Here is an 11125-nt window from a genome sequence, read left to right on the forward strand (position 1 = left end):
TTTTACTGTAATGCAGGGTCATTTGAACACGTTGGAGAAAGTGCTAAATATTGGCGTTTTAGGTGTTGCAAGATCAACAAATATTACCCGAGTCGAATTTTCATACCTTAACTTGACAAGGCCAAGCCCTTTGAACGTTTCATTAGTGATCATGATTGACTGCAGCTGACAGTTTCTCTTTAGCAGTTCAAAATTATTTGTTTGACAGCACTCCCATTATCACAAGGGAACTACCATATGTTCTCTTCTATCCCGTTTAAATACTTGTCCGTAAATTTCCCGTGTTTGTAATTTTTCTTAAAAAAAAAAAAATCTTCTGCAGCTAACAATGGTGACAACATCCACACTTGTGCCACATAATCTGCAGGGCATTGGCAGTTGGCAGTCAGGCCTTTCCACCATCCCCCAAATTACCTTATTTGTATGTCCCAATGTTGATAAGTATAACCAATACTCAAAAGGTGAAAGTCCAAGGAATTCGGTGAACTGTAGATTTACACTCGTTGGGGAAAGTCTTTTGGAGATTTTTCTGAACAACTGCAGATTCCAAGATCATCTGGACAAAGACTTCGATGTTCAGAAGCAACCAGGAAACCAGCAATGCTCAAACCTGCCATGAACTGGAAACTGCTGGAACACCAGTGTCTTTGTCCACAATGAAGTCAGTTTTACGTGAGGGTACAGACTAAGAAAGAAGCTCCTTGCGCTGCATGTAACAGAGGCGATAACCTCACTTCATTGCACTGTGCACTGAAGTGATATATTCTATTCTGGTCTATATTTTACATCCAGTCAATATGAGGTTTCCCAACACTTTTCCCATACTTGGATTCATCGGGGTTAGTTGCATAATAAGGCCGGTGGTCTTACCAAGGCCCAGTTATGAAATGATCCCACAGCCATGTAGTGTATGTGACATTCACAGTTAACTGGTAGTGAGAATCAAACCTTGGTGGTGGAGCTCATTGTTGTGCTGTCACAATAACACAAGAGCTGCTTGTTACATTTCTGTCTTCATCCTTGTTGGACAGCCACAGCTCTCACTATGCCGTGTTACATGTACCTTCTACATTCATTCAAAGAACATTAACAATAAACCTGTTGTACAGCAGTTCATCTCAAATGAGCTTTACGGGGTTGGTCTTCCACACCAAACTCCCCCCACAAAGTTGGAAGCATAAAATATACTTAGATCTGAATAAAATTAAAGATTCAGAGGGAATTTTTGAACATGTGTTACATCAATGTACAACACATTTTTACACTTGCACAATTCAACATGTTTGAAAGGGAGTACGAAAAGGCAATGTTTTCACTTCTTTTGTTGAACATGTTATATCAATCAATCAATCAATGTTTATTTATGTAGTGTCTCAAAGGGCTGCACAAGCCACAATGACATCCTCGGTACAGAGCCCACATAAGGGCAAGGAAAACTCACCCCAGTGGGACGTTGATGTGAATGACTATGAGAAACCTTTGGAGAGGACAGCATATGTGGGTAACCCCCCCCCCCCTCTAGGGGAGACCGAAAGCAATGGATGTCGAGTGGGTCTGACATAATATTGTGAAAGTCCAGTCCATAGTGGATCTAACATATCAGCGAAAGTCCAGTCCATAGTGGATCCAACATAATAGTGAGACTCCAGTCCATAGTGGGGCCAGCAGGAAACCATCCCGAGCGGAGACGGGTCAGCAGCGCAGAGATGTCCCCAACCGATGCACAGGCGAGCGGTCCACCCTGGGTCCCGACTCTGGACAGCCAGCACTTCAACCATGGCCACCGGACCTGTGTAACTCCCCCTCCACAAGGGAGAGGGGGGCAGAGGAAAAAAGAAAAGAAACGGCAGATCAACTGGTCTAAATAGGGGGTCTATTTAAAGGCTAGAGTATACAAATGAGTTTTAAGATGGGACTTAAATATTTCAAATTAGGTAGCATCTCTAACTGTTACTGGGAGGGCATTCCAGAGTACTGGAGCCCGAATAGAAAACGCTCTAAAGCCCGCAGACTTTTTTTTGGCTCTGGGAATCACTAATAAGCCGGGACATATGGTACAATACAATCGGCAAGATAGGCTGGAGCTAGACCGTGTAGTATTTTATACGTAAGTAGTAAAACCTTAAAGTCACATCTTAAGTGCACAGGAAGCCAGTGCAAGTGAGCCAGTATAGGCGTAATATGATCAAACTTTCTTGTTCTTGTCAAAAGTCTAGCAGCCGCATTTTGTACCAACTGTAATATTTAATGCTAGACATAGGAGGACCCGAAAATAATACGTTACAGTAATCGAGACGAGACGTAACGAACGCATGAATAATGATCTCAGCGTCGCTAGTGGACAAAATGGAACACATTTTAGCGATATTACGGAGATGAAAGAAGGCTGTTTTAGTAACACTCTTAATGTGTGACTCAAACGAGAGAGTTGGGTCGAAGATAATACCCAGATTCTTTACAGAGTCACCTTGTGTAATTGTTTGGTTGTCAAATGTTAAGGTGGTATTTTACATGTAATATAGTAACAAGCACATTCATAATAACATCTGACATTTACGTATGTTGCTCATTTTAAGCATTGGGCGGCGCATTAATTTAAAAAATGCATCACTGCTTTCATTTTTTCTTTCTACAAAAACACTGACTACAACTAATGTAGACATGAGAACCAACAACCATAATAAAATATCACTTACTGTACAATATCTGCTGTCACTAGGATGCAGACTGCTAGGATGTTATAGTAGTCATGTTTAGAAGGGTGGAGTGCCATCTCCAGGTTGGGGAGGAGATCTTTCCCCAAGTGGAGGAGTTCAAGTACCTCGGAGTCTTGTTCACGAGTGAGGGAAGAGTGGATTGTGAGATCGACAGGCGGATCGGTGCGGCGTCTTCAGTAATGCAGATGCTGTATCGATCCGTTGTGGTGAAGAAGGAGCTGAGCCGGAAGGCAAAGCTCTCAATTTACCGGTCGATCTACGTTCCAATCCTCACCTATGGTCATGAGCTTTGGGTTATGACCGAAAGGACAAGATCACGGGTACAAGCGGTCGAAATTAGTTTCCTCCGCCGGGTGGCGGGGCTCTCCCTTAGAGATAGGGTGAGAAGCTCCGTCATCCGGGAGGAGCTCAAAGTAAAGCCGCTGCTCCTCCACATGGAGAGGAACCAGATGAGGTGGTTCAGGCATCTAGTCAGGATGCCACTCGAACGCCTCCCTAGGGAGGTGTTTAGGGCACGTCCGACCGGTGGGAGACCACGGGGAAGACCCAGGACACATTGGGAAGACTACGTCTCCCGGCTGGCCTGGGAACGCCTTGGGATCGCCCGGGAGGAGCTGGACAAAGTGGCTGGGGAGAGGGAAGTCTGTGCTTCACTGCTTAGGCTGCTGCCCCCGCGACCCAACCTCCAATAAGCGGAAGAAGATGGATGGATGGATGGATGAATAGATGCAGAATGACTCATAATCCTCAGGAAGAAAAAAGGGGGGTGGAACCAAACGTCTTTTTGTGTCTTTCTCGCCATTTTCGAGTCTAAATTGAATGCCAAAGTGTACCAACTTGTCGGATTATGTTCACATCTTTCTAATATCAAGGTGAGAGGCATTATTTATAAACGAAAATGAACATCCACAAGCTAAGAGGCGAGAAAGCAGCTTTCGATCTCATGACGTTATTATAGCAGCAACAAGCTAGTTAGCTGTCTGTGACAATGCGCCGCTATAAATAATATGTCTGCATTAATCCCTCTAATAACAATATAACAAATACTTGTTCAAAATTCAGGTCACGAAATGTAAATGGAGTATTGTTGCCACTTTTTAGATGTCTTTTTAGGGGGCTTTATAGGCAGAATAGAGGACCTCCCATTGACTCCACTGTATGCGGAATTTTATTTACGTTTATTTACGAATAGGAATTATTGTTGCAAACAATAGGTAAAATTACAAAGAAGTGCAGTTCTCTTTTACCTATATTCAAAAAATATAATAAGAATGTGTGTTTGTGGGCTTAATGACACAGTGGTATATACATCAGGTAAGACCTGTACTCTAGTTGCTGAGAAGTTAAATGCTAAATTAAACAAAATAGCATCTTGGCTGGCATCATCCTGTTTAACCCTAAACACTAAAAAGACTAACTCTGTCTGCTTCTCCATAAAAAAGCTACCTCAAACAAACCTGAATATAAAAATTAATGAGGAGCTCATTGAACAAGTATCTGAAGTCAAATATTTGGGCATAATCATAGACTATCAGCTGAATTTTAAAAGTCACATTAAAAAAATGTGTAAAACCCTGAAGGCAAAACTAGGCTGTTTTAAGATTATAAGACACTGCTTAATTCTTAGCTGTGCTTTTACTTTTATGAATTCAATGATTCTTTCACACATATTTTATGGCTTAACTACATGGTCCCAGGCACACCAGTCATCAATCAAGACCGTTGAGTGTCTTTATAACCGCGCCTTGAAAGTTCTAGACAAGAAGAGTATACGATATCATCATTGCCAAATTTTAACCAAATACAATATTTTAAGTTTTACCAATTTTATTTTGTTACACACAGTCAGACTGGTTTTTAAATGCTTGGATAACTCTGCTCCCCAATTGCTCTGCAAGGCAATTACAAGACAGCAAAGTGGTACAAGATCTACCACCCGAGCAATGTCAAAAGGCAACTGTTGCGTTCCATTAAGTAGAACATCTTTTGCCCAGACTGCCTTTTCAATAAAAGGACCACAACTATGGAACTCTTCACCGGACACTTTGAAAAGTATACCTGCACTTGTCACTTTCAAAAAACAAACAAAATTATGGCTAGTTGAGCAACAATCGTGTTCCCATGTTTAGTTTTTACTAATTTTTACTAATTGATTTTTATCTAGTCTGCACTTTGTCTGTGTTATTATTATTATTGGCTTTTATCTAGTTTGCACTTTGTCTGTATTATTACTATTATCATTATTATCGACTCATTCTATTTTTTATTTTCCTATTTTAATGATGTTGGATCTGTGTTGTTGTTGTTGTTGGGGACAAGTGTTGTAAATTAGCTTTGGCTACAAACACTATGATGCATACATTGGATAACTGTTTCAGATGTCTATGTTTTTGTATCTGTCCCTATTTCAAATAAACCTCTATAATAATAATAATATTGTTTGTGGGTGGCTTATTCTGACATGGAAAAATACATACATAAAGACAAATTTAAAGAACATATACAGTACATTGAAGAAGCAAAACATATATTAAGTAATTATGAAAAATATGTATTATGATACAACAATAATTCGATAACAATAGAAAATAAGCAGAAATAAATAAAAAACTGGCCAACTTTGGGTACAGACTCAATCAATGCAAGATATAGTACATACATTCAAGGTATTTGAGGTATTATTAACTAATGATAAATTGATGAATGCAGGATAAATTATATCAGATGCTGTGGAATTCACTAAATAATAATAAATGATGAATCAGGATAAATGATATCAGACACATTAACTAATAATAAATTATGAAATTAAAATAAATGATATCAGACACTGGTATTCACTGAATGATAATAAATTGTAACTTTAGGTTACAGTGTAGTCACTAAAAACAAACAATGAACAAATTCAGGATGAATGCTTGCAGACGCTGTGTATAAATGATACATTTGGGATAAATGATAGTGAAGGTATTCACTCATTGATTGTAAATGATTAATTTGGGATAAATGATTTTAGACACTGTGGTATTCATTCAGTGATAATAAATGATCAATATGGGTTACATGATATCAGACACTGTCGTACACAGACTTCTTCTTCCATATACAGTATATACAGTACCAAGTGTGTTTCAACAGAGAAGATGTGCTTCTTTTTTTCATTTTTCTCCATCTATCTACATGTTAATCTTATAATATATTTATTTCCTGAACCTGACCTTAGACTTAGACTTAGACAAACTCTAATGATCCACAAGGGAAATTGTTATACGCAGTAGCTCAGTTACAAAGGATGGAAAGGGATAATGCACACAAGGGCACAAAGGAGGACGAAAATAGTAGGTATAGTAGTAGACCAAAAATGTACCATAATATATAACAATATACAATATAAAAATATAAAATATATATATATATATATATATATTTATCACAACAACCTTACAGCAAGCTATCTATCTATCTATCTATATATATATATATATATATATATATATATATATATATATATATATATATATATATATATATATATATATATCACAACAACTTTACAGCAAGCTATCTATCTATATAGATAGATAGATAGATAGATAGATAGATAGATAGATAGATAGATAGATAGATAGATAGATAGATAGATAGATAGATAGATAGATAGATAGATAGATAGATAGATAAAATATAGAACAATATAACAATTACCATTACAAGATTACAAGACCTGCCAAAGAAAAAGACGGCTTTAAGGAAATTGAGGTTGGATTATTCTCTACTTGTGTCACTTCTAATAAAGCAAGTGGATAATTGCAATGTGCAGACTCCTCTCAATGGGGAAGTGCAGTAAATGTTCAAAAGAGTGCACAGTTTGCATGACTTCATTTGTAGATTGCGTTAGTGCCTTCAATAAAAAGAGGCACGCTGTGTGACATATTCTGCCTATTTTAGGCAGTACATACAACTAGCAATAAGTTGTGTAGTAAAACATGTTCCTGTAAAGCAATATATGATGCAACAAGGAGCTGTACTAAGGATGAAAAAGCTGCTTTTGCGCTGCATATTTAAGCATACACAAGACTTTCAGAAGTACAAAATAGGATGGTGCAAACCGTTGACCCAGCGGTTCCGCTCGTCCATCCTTTCCTTCAGTCTGTCCCAATATTGATTATCTGACAAGCAGCAAAGCACTCCATCCTTCCTGGTTCCTTCCTCCCTTCTAATCTAACAAGCAGCCTCAGAATATACATCACATGAGGAAACCTGTCTTAATAAATTGGTTCGCTATACATTGTTGCCAATTGGACTTTCCATCTCCTTGCACACACTTATGCCAAAAAGATCATTTGAAACTAAGTCAATCAATAAATATCAGTGTTAAAGGCCACAGAAAGTGATTGTTGTGGCACCATTTTGGAGGTGAGAGTGGAAATAGAGTGCCATCTAGTGTCACCAAAAGCACATGATTCCTAAACCCTGCACAATTTGTGATTTACAGTTTTTGATTTCTAAAAACTACGCTGAAATAGCTAAATAATAATAAATAATAAAACAGCCTATTATGGGTGTAACGATTAATCGATGTATAGATATTTCTATGTATATCCCTTAGATTTAACTATATCGATCTGTGCTTGGCAAGTTTGCTTTCCGGAAGACAGGTATAGATCCAATATCGTTTTGAAAGGCACAATCGATCGATTTTATTGATATTAGAAAAAGGAAAATATTGGATATTAGAACGGCAGTCTTTATATGAAGTTCAGCACTTTTAATGAAAAGGACATTAAACGTTAAGTCTATTTGCCCTTCTGTGGCGTCATCGAAACAAAAATGGCGGATAGCTATGGTGGTCGAGAAAAGTCATAACAAATGCAAACACCACAAGACAAGATCATTAATTACAACATAAGGACTTTCAACTACAGCAAAATTGCAAAAGCCACAACAAAAACAATTGACAACACAGTAATATGAAGCCACAACACAACTTTAAGCGACAAAAGGATGCGACAGACAACGGAAGTGACAGCGGAGAAAGTTTTGACGGCGCTTCGACTTTCGGAACACAACACTAAGCGACAACAACTGTCAGCCGAGGAGAAGTATTTCATTAGAAACACATACAGTAAATACAAGAAATGGATCAAGAGGCTATGGAATTTAGGAATTGAGAGACCAACATCATCAAGAGGTATGAGGTAGCATACATGCTTCCGCACAACTGGGATGTGTCCTTCAAAAAATATATTGTCTCTGAATCGTATTAGTAACCACAAACACTGAATCAAATCAGATTTTTTTTAATGTTAAACTGTTCACATTCTTCCTAGTTTCCAGTCAGGGTGATTCACATTTTCCAGTCATTCCATCCTGTATGCATCCTATCTCTTATATGTCTAATTTGATGGAATTTTTCCAAAAGATAAGCTCTGCAAAACCTTTTTTCTTATCAATCTAAGAGCTTAATGTCCTAAAATAAGCTCATAACCTAAAATGTCTTTGGCAACTTGTCTTTTTTCATTGTTTTAATCTTTATCTGGGCTGCTTCTTGTGCTGCAATAACACCTGATTCACTCTCAGGGGATCAATGGAAGACTATTTTAGGCAAAGAAGATGCTGTGACAAAGAAAAGTTGTTCACATCAATGGATGTTGGAGGATAAGCAGAATTTAATGTCTGTGCATAATTAACAAGGTCGGACGTTTTGCATTGGAACAGTACTATATTGTATTTTAGCAGCAGAATAATTTGTAGAGTTGTATGGGTCTTTCAATGCAATTACTGTAATCTAAAACATTAACATTGGTTACAGCTGCAAAAATACCTAAAAAAAACTATGCAGCCACAAGGCTGCATGAGTGCTGCCGGCAGTGGGGAGCTGTGGTTCATGAACAAAAAACAAGTTAGACAATTACCATGTTGGCCATTTGGTTATCTCAATGTGGACTTTGTATGAATGTTCTTTTGTGTGTTCTAGAGTTTTTTGAAGGTACTATGACTTGCTCTCACATTCCCAAAAAAATGCACGTTAGATTAATTGTAATGTACCGCCCCCCTGGGCCTTATTCTGACTTTATTAACAAATTTTCCAAATTTGTTGCTGACCTAGTGACTTATGCGGATAAAATAATGACCATGGATGAATTTTAATATCCACATAAATACCCCGTTTCACCCTTTCCAGTGTGGCGCTCCAAACAATATTTGACAGTTGTGGTCTTCCACAAATAATACATGAACCCACGCATCGTAACGGTAATAGTCCTTTTAGAGGTATCACCGCCTCTAAAGTAATAGTACTGCCTTACACCAAAGTAATGTCCAATCACTGCTTCCTAAAATTTCAAGTTCGGCCTGCCAATATTATCGGCCGATAAGTACTTTAAAATGTAATATCGGAAATTATCGGTATCGGTTTCAACCTACCGATTTTCCCGGGAGACTCCCGAATTTCAATCAAATCAAATCAACTTTATTTATAAAGCACATTTAAAATTTACCGCAGCGGTAGCCAAAGTGCTGTACAATGGGCAGGTTAAAAGATAACACGAGAGAAACGAGCAAACACAACACAACACAACACAAACAGAGCACGATAAAAAATAAATAACTAAAATAAATAGAACATAAAAATAGGTTCACAGCAGGTGTATTATGGGGCGCCATAGCAGGATGGAGATCACTCAGTGTTAAAAGCCATGGAATAAAAGTATGTTTTTAAGAGACATTTAAAAACAGGAAGAAAGGATGCCTGTCTAACACTCAGAGGTAGGTCGTTCCAGAGCTTGGGAGCAGCAGCGGCGAAAGCTCTGTCACCTCTAAGCTTCAGCCTTGTGTCAGGGACCGTCAGTAGCAGCTGATCGGCTGATCTTAGGGATCGGGTGGGGCAGTAAGGCTTAAGGAGGTCGGTGAGATATGTTGGAGCGAGGTTGTTTAGACATTTAAAAACAAACAGAAAGAGTTTAAAATTGATTTGGTAATGCACAGGGAGCCAGTGAAGGGACGCCAATATAGGGGTGATGTGCTCACGTCTGCGGGTCTGTGTTAGCAGACGAGCAGCAGAGTTCTGCACGAACTGCAGGCGGGCGAGGGAGACCTGGCTAATGCCTACATACAGGGCATTGCAGTAGTCTAGACGAGTCGAGATAAAGGCGTGGATTAATTTCTCGAGATCATGTCCTGATAGAAGCGGTTTCACTTTCGCTATTTGGCGTAATTGATAAAAGCTTTTTTGTACGACACTGCTGATTTGTTTTTCGAATTTAAAATCTGAGTCGAACTTTACCCCCAGGTTTGTGACACAGTCGCTGAGATACGGGGTCAGAGTGCCGAGGTCAACGTTGGGGGAGGGAGAGCGACTTGGACCAAACAACATAACTTCTGTTTTGTCTTCATTTAGGCTCAGGAAGTTAGCTGAAAGCCAGGCTTTGATGTTGTGCAGGCAGTCAATGAGACGTTGAACCGTGTTATTTTGTGCCATGGGAAAATAGATCTGGCAATCATCGGTATAAAAATGAAATGCAATACCGTACTTCCTAAAAACAGAACCAAGGGGGAAAAGGTAAAGCGCAAATAAGATTGGGGCAAGGATTGAGCCCTGGGGGACCCCATGTGGTAAAGGAGCTGTGGAAGACATAAAACTGTCTATTTTTACACAAAAACTCCTGTCGGTTAGGTACGACCGGAACCAGTTGAGGGCAGCGCCCTTAATGCCCACACAGTTCTCAAGACGAGTGATTAAGGTGGCGTGGTTGACGGTGTTGAACGCAGCAGACAGATCTAAAAGTACCAGGACAACATAATTACCAGAATCAGTTGACAGGAGGATATCGTTAAAAACTTTAAGAAGCTCTGACTCTGTGCTGTGGAGGGCTTTAAAACCGGACTGGAACAGCTCAGTGATACCATTATCCTCTTAGAAGGGCAACAACTGACTGTAGACAACCTTCTCTAATATTTTAGAAATGTATGGAACAGTAGAGATAGGTCTAAGGTTAGAGAGGAGAGAGGGGTCGAGGCTTGGTTTTTTAAGTAGGGGTCGTACCACTGCATGTTTAAACTCTACTGGAACTATTCCAGAAGAGAGGCTACTATTGATAATGTTAAGGACACTTGATCCAATAGTAGCAAGTACCTCCTTAAACAGGCGGGGTGGGAGGGCATCTGCAGGAGAACCAGAGGGCTTCATATGACTAACTGTGTCATTTAAAAAAGAAAAGGACACCGGCTCAAACTGATGAAAAACAGAAGAGAAATGCAGTGGAACAGAAGGGTCATATGAAGGGTGAGATAAACTGGCTCTAGTTGACACAATTTTGTCAGTGAAAAAATGGAGACAATTTTCACAGAATTCAAAAGAATCATCTAAACCAACAGATTTGGGAGCATCAATGACAGTGTTAATAGTT

The sequence above is a fragment of the Entelurus aequoreus genome, linkage group LG03 (genome assembly GCF_033978785.1).
Source record: "Entelurus aequoreus isolate RoL-2023_Sb linkage group LG03, RoL_Eaeq_v1.1, whole genome shotgun sequence".
In the NCBI taxonomy this organism is placed as follows: Eukaryota; Metazoa; Chordata; class Actinopteri; order Syngnathiformes; family Syngnathidae; genus Entelurus; species Entelurus aequoreus.